Source organism: Pinus tabuliformis, chromosome 8, assembly GCF_031772625.1.
Source record: "Pinus tabuliformis cultivar Carrire ecotype Pingquan chromosome 8, CPIR1, whole genome shotgun sequence".
Taxonomy (NCBI): domain Eukaryota; kingdom Viridiplantae; phylum Streptophyta; class Pinopsida; order Pinales; family Pinaceae; genus Pinus; species Pinus tabuliformis.
The window spans coordinates 779,230,782-779,248,151 of record NC_142294.1 but is presented as its reverse complement, the minus strand read 5'-3'; the positions used below and the strand labels follow the sequence as shown (position 1 = coordinate 779,248,151).

The following is a 17,370-nucleotide window of genomic DNA, read 5'->3' as shown; positions in this document are numbered from 1 at the left end:
GGGAGAGAAAAGGGGGGGATTGGAGTTGGAGGGAGAGAGAAGGGGCGATAACAGATTGAGGGAAAGAGAGGGAGAGGAAGGGAGAGGGAGAGGGAGAGAGAAAGAGAGAGAGAGAGATGGGAGAGAGGGCGAGAAAGGGAAAGTGAGAGGGATAAGGAGAGTGAGAAAAAACAATAGGTAGACGAGTATGGAGTGAGAAAAAACATGCATGAACATCGTCTGATTACCAGTCAATAATGAAAACTGTTAACAGACACGAGAGGTACCACCAATAATGACAATGGCCCTCAAGGTACTATAGGTACAATCCACGGCATGTGAATCAGTGAGATGGCATTGAACACCCGTAGAATCATTCGATGGGAGGCCAATGATGAAAACCTCACGTCGAACACGAAGAACCTGCCATTGAGGCATGCAGGTTCCAAGGCACTAGAAGGGAGTCTCTAGAGCAGCTTCTTGGATAATGAGTTGAAGTCGACAGGAAGTGACCTTGATCGAAGGTGGACCATAGTGTTTCCCACATCATCGACACGAGACAGAGGAAGAATGTTGTGGTGAATCAGAATTATGCGAGCTATGAGAGGGAGGTTGTTATTCTGCAGAGGTCAACTTCTCTTGAACATATCGGCGGCACGACAGTGGACTTGGCAGTATTTGACATCAATGGATCAAAGGTCATGGTGATGAGGCAATGAGCAAATGAGAGGTCAAGCAGGATCACCCAAATCCACGGAGGCAAGTGAAAAATGAGATGAGATGTCCCCACCCAGAAACGAAAGCAGACAAGTGCCATGTTCAAGAGCGACATACTGCCGACATGACAATAATTATGGTTCCATTTTCCCCCACCATTTCTGGCGAGTACCCTAGTTATTTCTATTAACAAGCTTGATAGGGACAACATATGCTTATAAAGCGTCATCTCAATGAACTCCAATGTCATCAGGTTTTAACGAGTCTGACAGAGGAAGAACTCGACGTCTTTTCATGTTTAGAGAGTTTGAAAAGACAGCAGAAAAGAAAACTCCAAGGATGTCCTTTTTCGTAAAGTTGTGTCTCTTGAGCCTGAAAAAGTATAAAACAATGCTCGAAAGAACCGCCCAACCATTACGATCGAGGAGTACTTTTCATGAGTAGTGATTTTGACCTGAAAAAGTAAGAAAGTGATCGAAGCCACATCGCTTCGTAACCGTTAACGAACCTGAAAGGACAAAGGTCCAACGATCTTTTCATTTTTACATGGTCGGAAAAGAGTCTAAAGACGACCACCTCTTATTTACGTTTAACGAGTCAAGAGGAATAACTCGACAAACTTTTTGTCTTTAAATGGTCGGAAAAGAGCTGAAAGTAGACCTCCATTTTTATTCTCTTTAACGAGTCAAAAAAGGAAAAATACTCGGCTATCTTTTCATCTCTTATGAGTCAGAAAAGAGCTTAAAAGGAGACTCGTCCTGGAGGAACGATTGGTATAAAGGGTAGCAACTGGTTTCGGTAATGGTGGAACTGCTCAAAACATATAATGGTGAAGAGGCTAGCTAGTTAAACCACTCATCGCTGCAGTTCCTTAGGAAAGGATAAACAACCAAGTGAAAGCATATGATCACCTAAAGAGATGGTTTCGATGGAATGAAACAACCAAGGTTCATCTAACAAAATTTAGCATATAAAAGGGAATCATGAGAAGTAAATCAGGTATGGGTTCATTTTTACACAAGCTTGAACCAAGGAGAACTTTGCTTAGATTCGGTTTCATGTTTACACAAGCTTGAAACGAAAAACTATGCTTGTTATTATTTCGCATGCCCCCAGCATAATAATGCAAATCGAGGTACATGCCCCCCAAGCTTCATTGCATTCAACAAAGTGGATGGAATGAAGGTTCACTCTCGAGATCTAGGAAAGACTCGACTTGTATTTTACGAGATCTTAACCAAAAGACTCGATTTGGAAAGGGAGTTGTTTCATTTTTTAATGAGGTTGATGTAGTAAAAGAACTATCCTCATAACCCTTGTTTCATTTTTTAACGAGGTCGTCACAAGATCAAAACTATCCTCGGACACCTAGTCTCATTTTTTAAGGAGCTTGACACAGGAAAATGAACTATGCTCCGACCAAGCCTAGTTTCATTTTTTAAGGAGCTTGACATAGGAAAACAAACTGTGCTCCGACCGAGCTTCATCATAACGAATAGGAAGTCGGGGCTTCCAAGAGTGCCACTCCTGATGGAAGTCCAACATCTTGGAAGTCAGGGCCCAATGCCCCCAGGACACTATGCACAACGGCGGCATCACTGGATATAGGCACGGGATAAGTGGCCACGTAGTTGATCTGTGGTGGGGCAGGTGCAACTGGTGGATGAAAACTACGAGGGGATGACGACTGCGCAGGAGGCACCCGGGGACAAACGAACGATAATTGATCTATAGTCACTATCCTTCCATTGTGTGGAAAGCAAACCACACGAAAAAGTGAAGAGACCAGGGCCCCCATGGCATAAACATAGTCACGACCAAGGAGAAGACTGAAATCTAAAGCACCTTGGGTAACCGATACGTCTATATAGACGGTTTTGCCTCCCAAAGTAATAGGGAACTTTGGAAGGATCCCTAATGGTTGACTAGTTCCTCCATCAAAAGCCGTTTGTTAAAAAGCTTTTCCAAACTCGGTTGGCTCGGGTATAACTCTGAGACAGAGTGCCAACTGGCACGCCCTCTTTGGAGGATTTCCCCCATTGGCACGAGTAATACACTGTGGATCCGCACTAATGGAAAAAGGGAACTTTTTAAGGATATTCTACAGGAGATGTCTTCAGGGCATATGAAGTCCATATTTAGGGGAACATAATGCAAGTGTTTTCAAGTTATGTCACTTCTCACAGGTCCCGGAATGAGCCCTCCGAAGTTCTGGAAAGGGGTAAAAGGGACGATGACAAATGGTGACAAATTACTGTGTAACAGATGCCCCCTAAAGCATGAGGCCCGAGAGAGAGAGAGGGGTGAAATGCTTTACAAGAACACATGTAGTTGCCGCCGAAGAATCTGCAAAGAGAGGTACAATTAATAGCTCAAGTACATGATATATGTGGTATGGGCGCAACCATCCATAATAGAGTACATAAGAATCTAGATCCAAGGTATGGGCACAGCCATCCGATGAGGATCGATGAATAGACTCAGGCATGGTCGTAACCATCCAGTGAATGAGTCATGTAACAATAATCGACAAAATCGTAGCTTGGGTTCCAACAGACAAAATCGAGGGTCTTGCGCTCCATCTCGACCTGAACAAAAGTACAAGTTCAAGCATGTGAATACATGATTTGAAGTCGAACATGCATGAACATTGTCTGATTAGCAGTCAATAATGGAAACTGTTAACAGATGCGAGAGGTACCACCAATAATGACAATGGCCCTCAAGGTACTATAGGTACAATCTACAGTGTGTGAATCAGTGAGCTGGCGTTGAACACCCGTACAATCATTCGATCAGAGGCCAATGATGAAAACCTCACGTCGAACACGAAGAACCTGCCATTGAGGCATCCAGGTTCCAAGGCACCGGAAGGGAGTCTCTAGATTAGCTTCCTGGATAATGAGTTGAAGTCGACAGGAAGTGACCTTGATCGAAGGTGGCCCATAGTGTTTCCCACATCATCGACACGAGACAGAGGAAGAATGTTGTGGTGAATCAGAATTATGCGAGCTATCAGAGGGAGGTTGTTATTCTATAGAGGTCAACTTCTCTTGAACATATCGGTGGCACGACAGGGGACTTGGCAGTATTTGACATCAATGGATCAAAGGTCATGGTGATGAGGCAATGAGCAAATGAAAGATCAAACAGGATCACCCAAATCCATGGGGGCAAGTGAAAAACGAGATGAGATGTCCCCACCCAGACACGAAAGCAGACAAGTGCCATGTTCAAGAGCGACATACTGCCGACACGACAATAATTATGGTTCCATTTTCCCCCACCATTTCTGGCGAGTACCCCAATTATTTTTATTAACAACCTTGACGGGGATAGCATATGCTTATAAAGCATCATCTCGACGAACTCCAATATCATCAGGTTTTAACGAGTCTGACAGAGGAAGAACTCGGCATCTTTTCATGTTTAGAGAGTTTGAAAAGACAGCAGAAAATAAAACTCCAAGGATGTCCTTTTTCGTAAAGTTGTGTCTCTCGAGCCCGAAAAAGTATAAAACAATGCTCGAAAGAACTGCCCAACCATTACGATCGAGGAGTACTTTTCATGAGTAGTGATTTCAACCTGAAAAATTAAAAAAGCGATTGAAGCCATGTCACTTCGTAACAGGTAACGAACCTGAAACGACAAAGGTCTGACGATCTTTTCGTTTTTACACGGTCGGAAAAGAGTTTAAAGACGACCGCCTCTTATTTATGTTTAATGAGTCAAGAGGAATAAATCGGCAATATTTTCGTCTTTAAATGGTCGGAAAAGAGCTGAAAGTAGACCTCCATTTTTATTCTCTTTAACGAGTCAAAAAAGGAAAAATACTCAGCTCTATTTTCATCTTTTATGAGTCGGAAAAGAGCTTAAAAGGAGACTTGTCATGGAGGAACGAGTGGTATAAAGGGTAGCAACTGGTTCCGGTAATGGTGGAACTGCCCAAAACATATAATGGTCAAGAGGCTGGCTAATTAAACCACTCATCGCTGCAGTTCCTCAGGAAAGGATAAACAACCAAGTGAAAGCATATGATCAACTAAAGAGATGGTGTCGATGGAATGAAACAACCAAGGTTCATCTAACAAAATTTAGCAGATAAAAGGTAATCACGAGAAGTAAATCAGGTATGGGTTCATTTTTACACAAGCTTGAACCATGGAGAACTTTGCTTAGATTCGGTTTCATGTTTACACAAGCTTGAAATGAAAAACTATGCTTGTTATCAGTTCGCATGCCCCCAGCATAATAATGCAAATCGAGGTACATGCCCCCGAAGCTTCATTGCATTCAACAAAGTGGATGGAATGAAGGTTCCTCTCAAGATCTAGGAAAGACTCAACTTGTATTTTACGAGGTCTTAATCAAAAGACTTGATTTGGAAAGGGAGTTGTTTCATTTTTTAATGAGGTTGACGCAGTAAAAGAACTATCCTCATAACCCTTGTTTCATTTTTTAACGAGGTCGCCACAAGATCAAAACTATCCTCGGACAGCTAGTTTCATTTTTTAAGGAGCTTGACACAGGAAAACGAACTATGCTCCGACCAAGCCTAGTTTCATTTTTTAAGGAGCTTGACATAGGAAAACGAACTATGCTCCGACCGAGCTTCATCATAATGAACAGGAAGTCGGCGCTTCCAAGAGTGCCACTACCGATGGAAGTCCAACATCTTGGAAGTCAGGGCCCAATGCCCCCAGGACATTATGCACGATGGCGGCATCACTGGATATAGGCACAGGATAAGTGGCCATGTAGTTGATCTGTGGTGGGGCATATGCAACTGGTGGATGAAAACCAGTAGGGGATGACGACTGCGTAGGAGGCACCCGGGGACGAACGAACGATAATTGATCTATAGTCACTATCCTTCCATCGTGTGGAAAGCAAACCACACAGAAAAGTGAAGAGACCAGGGCCCCCATGGCATAAACATAGTCACGACCAAGGAGAAGAATGAAATCTAAAGCACCTTGGGTAACCGATATGTCTATATAGACAGTTTTGCCTCCCAAAGTAATAGGGAACTTTGGAAGGATCCCTAAAGGTTGACTAGTTCCTCCGTCGAAAGTCTTCAGATTTGGTGCGGCTGGCACAAGCTGTGGGTAACCCAAAGCTTGCCAAGTAGTGGCAGGCATAGGACTAACAGATGTACCCTCATCCAAAATAGTGCCAGGTATTGCCCTATTATAGGTATGTACCATGACCCAGAAAGGCACATGGGATGGAAGGCGGGAGGTGGTCAAACGACTCCAGTCGAAGGAAACAACTGAACTACTGGGTGGGGGAATCATATGATTGCCCCCCTACTCTATGGGGATCGAAGCATGACTCTCAGGAGTAGCTGGGATAGGAGAGTGATTTCCGAACTCAGGAGAATCTGAGGAGATGAGAAGAACATGGGAATGATGCTCTTCCGAAATAGAGTGGTCGACGGGTGGTGAACTCGAGTCGACACTCTCTCTGACCAATGGTTGGTCTGGAACAGGCTTGGCACAGCCAGGTTCGGGAAGAGGGGCTTGGACACGATAAGAATTTGAATCAATCTCTTTCTCAATAGGGGACGATCTACGGCTGCAGAAAGACGCTGATAGCCAATGGGTAGTTGGGGTGAAGGAGCTGTAAGACTTTCCAAGACAACAGAGGCTTTATCCATGAGTGGACAAAGGTGAAGGGGATGATTGCCTTCACAAAGTATACAAGGGATTTGAATCTTCCCTTTTCCATTACCATTTCTAGCTAATAGAGTAGCATCGCCATGAGCTTCAGAGGACGATGAGGGGCGGGCCACATTGTGAGACCATACCTCTAAGACCTTGGGAATGCCAAGACAATCGCACAAAAGATGGTCATCCTTGCATAATCTACAAGGAAATTTGACTTTCCGCGGAGGAGCAGAAGGTGGCCCGATGGGAGGTGTACTCGAGGGACTAGCTGCAGTTTTAGCCTCTCCCTTAGGATACTTCTTCTTATTCGTCGTCTTCTTCTTTTTATTATTCACCTGGTTATTCGAATCTAGACTTTCACCAGGCGAAGTAGAAGATGAGGACGTAGAAACAGGCGAAGAAGGGGAGAGGTCCACCTTAGAATCAACATGATGTTGTTCAGGTGGAGGGACTGATTGACCAGAAGTTGAGACGATAGGGACCAAAGAGGTTGGGAACAACCAAACAGGCAACCCAACAGTTAACCTTGGGAGGGTCAACGTTGCCATGTAAGGAGCACCAACATTCCCAAAAGGAGCGAAATGACCATGGTTTCTGATAGAGGCGATCCCCACTAGCCCAGAATGGGTCTAACAACAATCAAACAATGCTAACATGCAGGTTCCTACTTACAAATTAAAGGTAAATCATGAGAGCCTACTTGGATTCCAATGCTAGTGTTGTAGAAGAGTCGACACTCCCATTCCTTTGCTCCAGTCGGTCACGATCCTCACAATCTCCGTGAATGGACACCTGCACATGCAAAGAACGACACAAATACAAGAATAAAATCCAATAGATGAAATTATATATTGGTCAAAAAAGAAATAACTCAAACATCATTGCAATGAACAACAAGAGTGGAACCATAATGATAGTCATCTATTATCGATAAACAACAAAGAAGAATACAACCATAGTTCTGACGTCGAATCCTCCTTTGGCTGGGTGATCAGCTACATATGCCTTGCAAAGCTTGTTGGGATTGGGAACAATCCTCTCTCTCTTTGATTATGAATGCAAAGAATACTCTTATAGCAATCTCTCAGACTTCTGAAAGTATAATTCTCCCTATGCTCGAACTAGCTTGTCAAATGCAACAGAACAAGCTTTTGTGGATGGAGGAGAAGGAGATACAATGAATCAAGACATCCATGAGATTAGCATTATCCTCAAAAGCTATTATGGACAGAGGAGAGGGAGATACAATGAATCTTGACATTCATGAGATTGGCATTATCCTTAAAAAGCTTCATGAGTCGAAAGGAAAAAACCTTCGGGCGTGCGTTTGTTAAAAAGCTTTTCCAAACTCGGTTGGCGCGGGTATAACTCTGAGACAAAGAGCGAACTGGCGCGCCCTCTTTGGAGGATTTCCCCCATTGGTGCGAGTAATACACTGTGGATCCGCGCTAATGGAAAAAGGGAACTTTTTAAGGATATTCTGCAGGAGATGTCTTCAGGGGATATGAAGTCCATACTTAGGGGAACATAATGCAAGTGTTTTTAAGTTATGTCACTTCTCACAGGTCTTGGAATGAGTCCTCCAAATTTCGGGAAAGGGGTAACAAGGACAGTGACAAATGGTGACAAATTACTGTGTATCAGGGAGCGAGATAGATAAAGAGAGAGAGAGAGAGAGAGAGAGAGAGAGAGAGAGAGAGAGAGAGAGAGAGAGAGAGAGATGTAGAGAGAGGGAGAGAGGGGGAGGGAGATAGAGAGAGGGGGAAAGAGAGAGAGAGGGAGAGAGAGAGGGAGGGAGAGAGAGGGATAGAGATGGGGGGAGGTAGATAGAGAAAGAGGGGGCGAGAGAGAGAGAGAGAAAGAGAGAGAGAGAGAGAGAGAGAGAGAGAGGGATGGGGAGAGAGAGGATGGGATGGGGTGCGGAGGTAGAGAGAGAGGGGGGTCATTGATGGAGGGGGAGAGAGAGAGAGAGAGAGAGAGAGAGAGAGAGAGAGAGAGATGGGAGGGACAGAGAAAGAGAGAGTGAGAGAGAGATGGGAGAGAGGGAGAGAGAGAGAGAGGGGGGAGAGATAGGGAGAGAGAGGGATAGAGAGGGAGAGCGATAGAGAGAACTAGTACAAAATGAGAGATTAATGACTACATGACTAAAAATGTTATTCACCATAGTTATTTCAAGTGAATTACTACTAAATTTGAGAAATTTTAATTGACCCAACTAGAAGCAACTAACTTAAATGACTAATTTAGTCTAGGGATAAAATAAATGACTAGGTAATAAGTGGCCCAAATAAAACTAACTTAAATAGCTAATTTAGTCCAGGACTAAAATATATGCCTAGATAATAAGTGACAAAATAAAAAATGATTAACATAAACGAATACTATAGTCCAAGAATAAAAATATGACCAACTGACAAATACAAAAAGTATATGAATTAGTCACTTATGCTAGTCATTTTAATTGTGTCACTCCATAAATGGAAAATTGCAATTTTGATACTGAAGTGTTACATTTCACTAAATTTTAACACTGCATATGGATTTAGCAACCCCCTTAAGGGGTCCTCTAAATCCATCAATAGGGTCTCTGAATCCATCTACAGTGTTAAAATTTAGAGACCCTCTTCTAAATATATTTGAAATGTTAAAATTTAGGAAATAGATTCAAAAACCCCCTTTAAAGGCTCTATGAATCCATCCATTATGCTAAAATTATAACAAATTTATACAATATAAAGTATAAGTTTACAATATATAATAGTTTTATACTCCGTTTGGAAGAAGGGGCAAGAAAAAGAGTTTGAAACATTAATAAGAATTTGTTCCTCGAATCTTAGAGAGACGACACACTATTGTTCTAGGGATTTTGTGGTGCTCTTACATATCATGGTTGATTATTGCACTAGATTCATAGAGACAATGATTTTATTAATTTGAATTCAAAATATGTTCATTTAAACTTGGTCAATTAATATAAATCTAGATTAGTGTAAATCTATATTATTATAAAAATAATTCTATAGATATATGCATTACAAAAAAATGTGCACAAATTCTAATAACGCATTCACATTCTTAGAATATGCACACGCTATTACTAGAAAACCATACATAGTCATTATTCTTGTTGCTATTTATGTAGAATAGCATGCCATGACTCCCATATCCAAGTTGAAATCCCAATATCTCTTAGAAAGTATATATGTAATTGTTTGAGAGTTACTTCATGTTACTTGAACTCTAGAATCTTTATTTGGATTCGAAGACCCTTTTTCTCCTCATTGAAAATAATACATTCTTGAGAGCCATAAACCATATTATCATGAAACCATACCAATGGTGAAAAAAATCCCCTTAGAATCCAAACCTCCCCATAGATATTGTGATATTATGTGTGGTAATTCAAAATAATTGTTTCATGAGACCTTATTCCTTGTTCTGAGCTCACTTAATGCATCATGGTAGATGTTGGTCACTCCAAATCCAAGTGACGAAAAAGGTTAAGAACATGCACTACAAAGAAAAAACAAAACTCCAATAGTTCAAAGAAGCCGGGCATCACGAAGAAGACAGGCTAGGATTTTGGATCACATTGCAGAGCCCAATAGTGATAATAACAATTTGGAGATGCAGCTTAGTTACTCTGCAATTATCGAGACACCAAGAGTAGCCATGAATTCTTCGCCAAGCTCATAGAGTCAAAGAGAAATGCGGTTCTCATAAAAAATGTGGTTTCTGATTCAAATTCTGAGAAAAAAGTAATAGAGGTAGGAGATGAGGCTGAGTGTTCGAATCCCGAAAGCAGTGATTTAGGAAACGATGCCTCAATGAATAAAACACGAGTGAAAGAATCCATGCCACTGCTGGGACGATGGAGCTACAAGGGATGGACTAAGTATTAGGAGATTGCACTATACAATGCTTATTACACAATCAAGCCTGTACAATTTTCTGAAAGGAGATAGCAAAGTTAGTATGCCCAAATCTACTCAATGCCCTCTTTCTTGCAATTTTTTTTCGTTTTTTGGGCAATTTTTATGTTTACCCCATTTTTTTGTTGGGTGTGAGTAGGGAATGCATGGAATCTAATTAAAACGAAATAAATTATATCAGGCTAAGAAAAGCTAAACTTGGGGTATTGCGTAGGGTTTATCGAATTCTAGTCTATTGAAAGTTCATTTCAGCATAATTAATGAAACTGTTTTCAATAAATTATGAAGATCCAACACCCCAAAAGGCACTAAAAGGGCCTCATGTGTCTTCTCTATCCTTCAAATAATATTTCGAGGATATATTCTGATATCCCTCTAAAAAATAATGACAATTCCGATTAAGGAAGTAAGGTTTTTTAAAACAATAGGAAAAACTTATCATAACTTGATTGTCAAACTAGTAATGGGACAACCATTACTGGTAGATATCTACAAATGCAAGTTGATGCATCATCATTATTCAAGGAAAACCACACCACTTGGAATAACCCACTAGTGATCTCTAAGGAGGAAGACTTTCACGTATGCCAAGGGCCTCTGGGACTTGCTTTGTTAACCTGCTTTCTTTCATTTAAGAAAGATGAGTTGTTAATAAAATAGAAACAGTTTTAGGTTGTACTCTAGTACCAAAGTACTCAATATGATTGCAATATATTTTGCTTTTTATATTATTCTACTTCTTCTTAATTGAATTCTCAAAGAAAAATAGAAACTTATTTATGTTATTCTTTGGTTTGTTGCCTTTTTTTTCATTCCACGTTGGTTGGGCAAAGGGATAAAATTTAGCCTCATATTTAATCAACATCCACATTCTATCCTTGTATGTTCATGGTATTGAAACTGGTTTGCATCATGAAGAGCCTATTGCATCATGGGGATATTTTTTCTTTACCCCGTTTTTGTTGTTGTGGTGAGTGGGGAACACATATAATCTGATTTTTTAAAAATAAGTTACATTAGTGGACAAAAAACTTAAGTTGGGTTAGTGTGTAGGGTTTACCAATTCTTCTCCCTTGAAAGTTCATTTTGAACATAATTAACACACCATTCTTAATAAATAATGAACATACAACACCCCAAAAGGAACTAAAAGGGCCTCATGGTGTCTACCTTGCACTTAAAATAAGTTTCCAAACAGATATTCCAATATCCCTATAATCGATAATGATAATGTTGGTTAAGGTAATCAACATTTTTAAAATAATTTGAAAAGTATATCATAACTCACTTGTCAAATCAGTAATGGGGACAATGATCACTGGATGCTATCTACAAATGCCAGCTCATGCATCACCATTATTCAAGGAAAAGCACCCCACTTGGAACAACCCACTGGTAGTTTGTAAGGGTATTGAATTTCACTTCTGCTAGGTGCCTGTGGTTCATAGGTTGTTAAACTGTTTTCTTACATCTAAGGAAGATGAGTTGTTAACCAAGCAAAAGCATTTTTAGGTTGTATTCCAGGACCAAGGTACTCAACATGCTTGCATTCTCTTTTGCTTTTCATATTATTCTACTTTTTTTTAATTGACTTCTCAAAGAAAAGTAGAATATTATTTACAATATTCCATTGGTTTTTTTCCTCTCCTTGATTATGAGGTTGTTGGTCTCAATAATAATGCATATTTTTTTATTCTGCTCTGGTTGCACTCAGTGTAAAATACAACGTTGCATTTATTTGGTGTCCACATTCTCTCCTTGTATGTTCATTTTCTTGGAATTATTTTTCACGGTGAAGAGCTTATTGTGTGATGGAGAACTTATAGTATCTCTTCCAAACTAGTCAGGAACTTAAGAAGCTCAAAGGGACATGTATGTCTCTTTTTATTTTATAATTTCTGCTACTAAGAACTATGAAGTTGTTTCATACTTCTTTCATATTCACATGATCTGGAATGCAAGAGACTAAGATAGAGTAGTAGTTGGGGAGATTTCTAGTCATGATATCTCAAAAGGACATAGCCTGTGAGGGTGGCCCACTTTGCAAGGTACAAATAGCCAAACTACACCCAAGCTTTATAACTATAGGATCCTTGTTTTTTATTTTTATTAATCTAGCCTTCTACGTTCATGTTCATACTCTTGAATTAAAAATAGATAACCTTGGTTACATGTGATGCAACCTGTTTGTCATGCCCTTGGACCCTACTTCTAGAATCATGGCATCAACATGACTACAATATTGATCTATAAAAGAAACATCTGAACGTTGACAGAGAGAACAGTGGGGAAGAAGCGTTTATGATGGAAAACCCTCACAGGGAATGGAATTCATCAATGGAACTACTATATATATGCTCCGCCTCTGAACAAAATGCAGTTGATAGTCTACATTTATGTTGCTAGAAATGGAGTTGGAGGTTTGCTCCGATGTCAAAATGACCCTGTAATGGAAATGTGATGGAAAATGGTGTTTCCCTTTCTAAGAGCTAGCAATGGTTTCTTGAAAGAAGGGCCATTAAATTTAAGGGCATTATCGAAACTGTGTCCTGGGGAAATGGAAGTTGCTTCTGGTGTTTTCGTATTTTGGCATTTTTTCCGAAGTATGATTTAGACAAGAACCAAATGAAATGCCTTGAGGTTCTTAGCTACTTTAGCTTGCGTCTTTGGAATTTATGCATGTCCATAACCTCTGCTCTTTTTTATTCAATGAATGTAAAGAAGTTTGATGGTAATATTTTATTTTCTTTTCATGGAGGGATGGCTCGTTCTGTTTCGTTCATAATGTTAAGGTCTTGAAACTTGTATGTGGAAAGCCTATCATATGTAATGTTACATTGCATTAGCTTTTCTTCTCTACATTTTATTTTACAATAAATCCTTTGTATCATCAAACCTCTGCAAAACCTAATGGGGGAGGGGCCAAGGGTGTTCCTCTCAATACTCTTCGTGTTTAAAATGATTGTCGGATACCATTTGACTCATGGGACATTCTAAAGAAAATAATGAAATTTGGAATTACTCAAAATAAAGATATTTTTGAGATGATTAATGTATCTTTCACAAAATTTATTGCCTACACTCCTACATATCCAATAGTGTTGCCATGCACCATTACTGTTAAAGATGGAGTCTCTACGGTTGATGTCGCAGATGTGGACTACACCATGCTGTTTGAATAGGACATGGAAGTAGTGACGAGCCTATAGGAAGATCCCACCCAGCAGGTATTAAATACAAAGGTTTGCAAGCTACAACAACAATACGATGGAATGAGGGTGACAATGCACACCATTTCTACAGCACAGCTCCTCGCCAAGCTGCAGGAGGCTAAGCAGTTGCTTACACAGGTGGAAGCAGCGCAGAAGAAAGAGGCAGTCCTTAAGGCTAGGTTGGGGCCTTGGTTGGAAGAAGCCTAAATAGTCTCGGCTAACATACAGAAAAAGTTGGCAAACTTCTAGAGTACACAACAGAAGATTAAGCAGGACAGTGCAGGACTAGCCATAGAGCAGATGGTAGAACAGATCAAGCAAGTAGCCACACAGAGCATGACTGAAGCAATGATTGCAAAAGTAGAGGTGGGGGATCTTCTTAGCAAGATCTTCACACCAGCTGAGTGACTCGAGGGCGAGTCACGATATTTGTTTTGGTGACCTATTGGGATGGGGTCCCTTGGGTCAATGTTGGGGCAAAAGCCCAAGTTTTGGGGCAAGATCCCAAGTTTTATGTAAAAAGATGTAAAGTCTCCACAAATTTCATTTGTGGAGCATGTAGATAGTAAAAGAGTCAAAAGGGGTTTTACCCTTCTTTATGTAAGTTAAGTCAGCATTTTGAAGATCTATCCATGGTCCACGGACCATGGGATTGTATAGATAGGTGTGCCTTAGATAGTCTAAGGCATGATAGAAGAGTAGAGTTGTTTATGGGTATCATGAAAGGAGTCTAGGTTAGTGTAGAAGAGTAAGAAGAAAGGCTCTATAGCTGTGAGAGTAGAGGCCTAGAGTACTGTCCGCAGCTGAGTCCATAGGGAAGTCTTGAGTCTGTAAGCTTAATTGAATATTAATAAAGAATATTGTGGCAGAAATACCTGTGATTATCTCTTTACTTCTATTATGTATAAATGCACTTATGCTGTGATGAATAATGGTTCTATGAAATAATGATGTATTGATGTGTGAATTTACTTGATTTATATTGTTATACAAACACAAATGATGTTAAGTGATTACGCGAAGAATATATAGTTGTATGTTAAAGTTATCGAACACTTAAACCTATTTGAGTAAATATGGGATTAAGAGCAATCTACAAGGTACATAAGTAGTTAAGTCACCTGTTCAATGTCCGCATAAGCCAGTTCTAGACCTTCGTGGAGGTCTAGAGGCTGATTAAAGGTAGTTACATTGATAAGTGATAAGGGCTTATCGATTTGTGCGAGGGTAGATTTAGGGCACAAAATGACATCACGTTGATCTTTGGGTGCGGAAACTTGGTCCCAACATCCCCCCATATTGCTTCGGGTAGGACTTCAGTCCGCGCTCCATGGATTGATGCCAAAAGGGACAGTAGTGTAGGGATTTGTTTGGCGCAACTAAGTCTAAACCTAGGTCAGGACCCATTAATCCAACATCCTTACTACTAAATGTTATGCTCATAAATGTATCATATATTAATCTCTCTAGACCCATTCTAGAATCTTTACTAAGTTGTAGTAGGCTTTACTCGGTTTATTTCAGTAGGAATGGCTTTACTGGAAGCATTCCTAGTGAGTTTTTTTTGTTGGGTTTACAAAACATATATCCATCATGAACTTTTATTAGTGGAAACATTCTCCAAGCTGGTTTACAAAATTATACCAATTTATGGAAGAACTAGATTTTTCACATAGTAGGTTGAGTGGGGAAATATCTCCATAAATCACTCAGTGCTCCAATTTAAAGCTATTGAACTTCTCATATAACCTTATCGCCTCAAATATTATGTCGGAGATTGGTAATCTGAATCCATTAGTGTCTTTGGATCTAAGTTACAATCATATATTTAGAGCCATACATGTGGGACTTGGTAATGCCAATGCTCTTTTAGTGTTGCAACTGATGGAAATTTCTCATCTCGATGAATTCCTGCAGAAATTGGTGAATGTTCATGTTTGGCTTTGTTGAGCTTGGAAAACAATAGTTTGACTGGAAATGTACCCAAGTAATTATCCAAGTTGAGTCGACAGATAAAGCTTAATTTTGCAATGAACAATCTTACTAGAGAATTACCCTAGCAATTAGGGAACTTGGGTCATCTATTATGGGTAACCATTTCACACAACAAACTTAAAGGGAGGATACCAACAAGACGTATATTAAACACATTAAACAAGAGTTATTTCAAAGAAAATGCAGGCCTATGTGGATAGGGAGTGAATGTTTCTTGTACCATGGTTATGCCTAACACAGTAGTTATAAATAAAAATACAAGAGGGAGTCCAACTGGAGGAGGAATTCAGGTGATTAGGTATACACACAACGGAATTGTGATATCTGCAGAAGCTAAGATTGCAAGAATATCTATGGAATTTTAATATCTACAAAAGTGTTTCTACAATAATTTCAATATCTGCGGCAAGTACGACTGCATTTGGTGTTGTTGTTGTGACAATACTGAATATAAAAGAACATTCCAATTCAAAATCGATGAATCTTATGCTTGATAGATTTTCTCAGTCCCCATCCACTGATATGGCTCTAGGAAAATTGGTTATGTTTACACCCAACTTTGATCATGCATCTACGGATTGGATGACTAGTGCTCTCGCGTTGATTAACAAATATTATGAGCTTGGAAGGGGAGGTATTTAAATTTTGTTCAAATCAATCCTATGGAATGGGTGAGTAGTTGCTATAAAGAATATGATGGTTTCAAATTTGGTTAAATCACAAGAATACTTTGAGAAGGAGATAAAACTTTTGCACAAAGTCAAGCATCCAAATATAATGAATTTGCAAGGCTACTATTGTACACCTCAATGATAGCTTCTTATATATGACTAGATTCAAAGTGGAAGTTTGTATAGTCAACTCCATGAAATATCCCAAATATATCCCCCGTTAATTTGGTCAAATTGGATTAATATAACTATGAGGAGTGCAATGGGGCTTGCACATCTTCACCATGCTTGTAGACTACCAGTCATACACTATATCATAAAATCCATTAATATTTTGCTCGATGAGAATTGCAACCCTAAAGTTGCGAATTATGGCCTTGCAAAGTTGTTTCCCATGCTTGATAGATACATTCTTAGTAGAAAAATACAGAGCGCATTAGGATATATGGCACCTGAATTTTATTGTCAGAGCCTTAAGATAAATGAAAGATATGATGCGTATGGATTTGGGGTGTTGTTGTTAGAACTTGTTACAGACAGAAGACCAGTTGAATATATGGAGGATGATGTTGTGATCATATGTGACAATGTGTGGTCATTACTAGATGAAGGAAAGGCACTAACTTGTGTGGATTCAAATTATTTTGCAAGTCAGTAGAGGAATGTAACTTATTTAAGAAGAATGGGAATGCAACTTACTTAAGTGCCTAATATTTATGGAAGAATGAGATTCCTCTACTAAGGGTTGAGATGGATCAACATAAGGCTATGCTAAGTTTGAAGGTGCAGATTTGGTAGTAGGTGACTACTGTTTCTTTGAGTTATCTTGCTCATGATCCATGGTGTTGTTTGGAAATCCTTTCTCCAGACAAAAATGATCCCTCTATTCCTATGGGAGGATCTAACAATAAACTGGATAAATATGTGCAAGCTTTCCTAGTTTATACCAGAAATCACAAAAGTGGATAGATGACCTACCTCACTCTGCTGTTAAAAGACGTTGGTGTCATCCTTTATTCTTCCGCTTCCAAGCTCAATATCCTCTTTGCCGATGTAGATGAATATCTATAAGGAAAATCATGTGGAGACAAGAAATGCATACATAGCAAAAAATATCCCAATATAAACCATATAACGGATAAAGTATTATACTAAATGAGAAATGATAGACACATTTATGGAAAGGAAATACATA

General features: G+C 39.7%; 1 pseudogene; it reads left to right on the top strand.

The window, feature by feature from the left end:
- Positions 1–16,833, top strand: part of LOC149237908 (probably inactive leucine-rich repeat receptor-like protein kinase At3g28040) — a 70,748-nt pseudogene extending 53,915 nt beyond the window's left edge.
- The last annotated feature ends 537 nt before the right edge of the window (positions 16,834–17,370 follow it).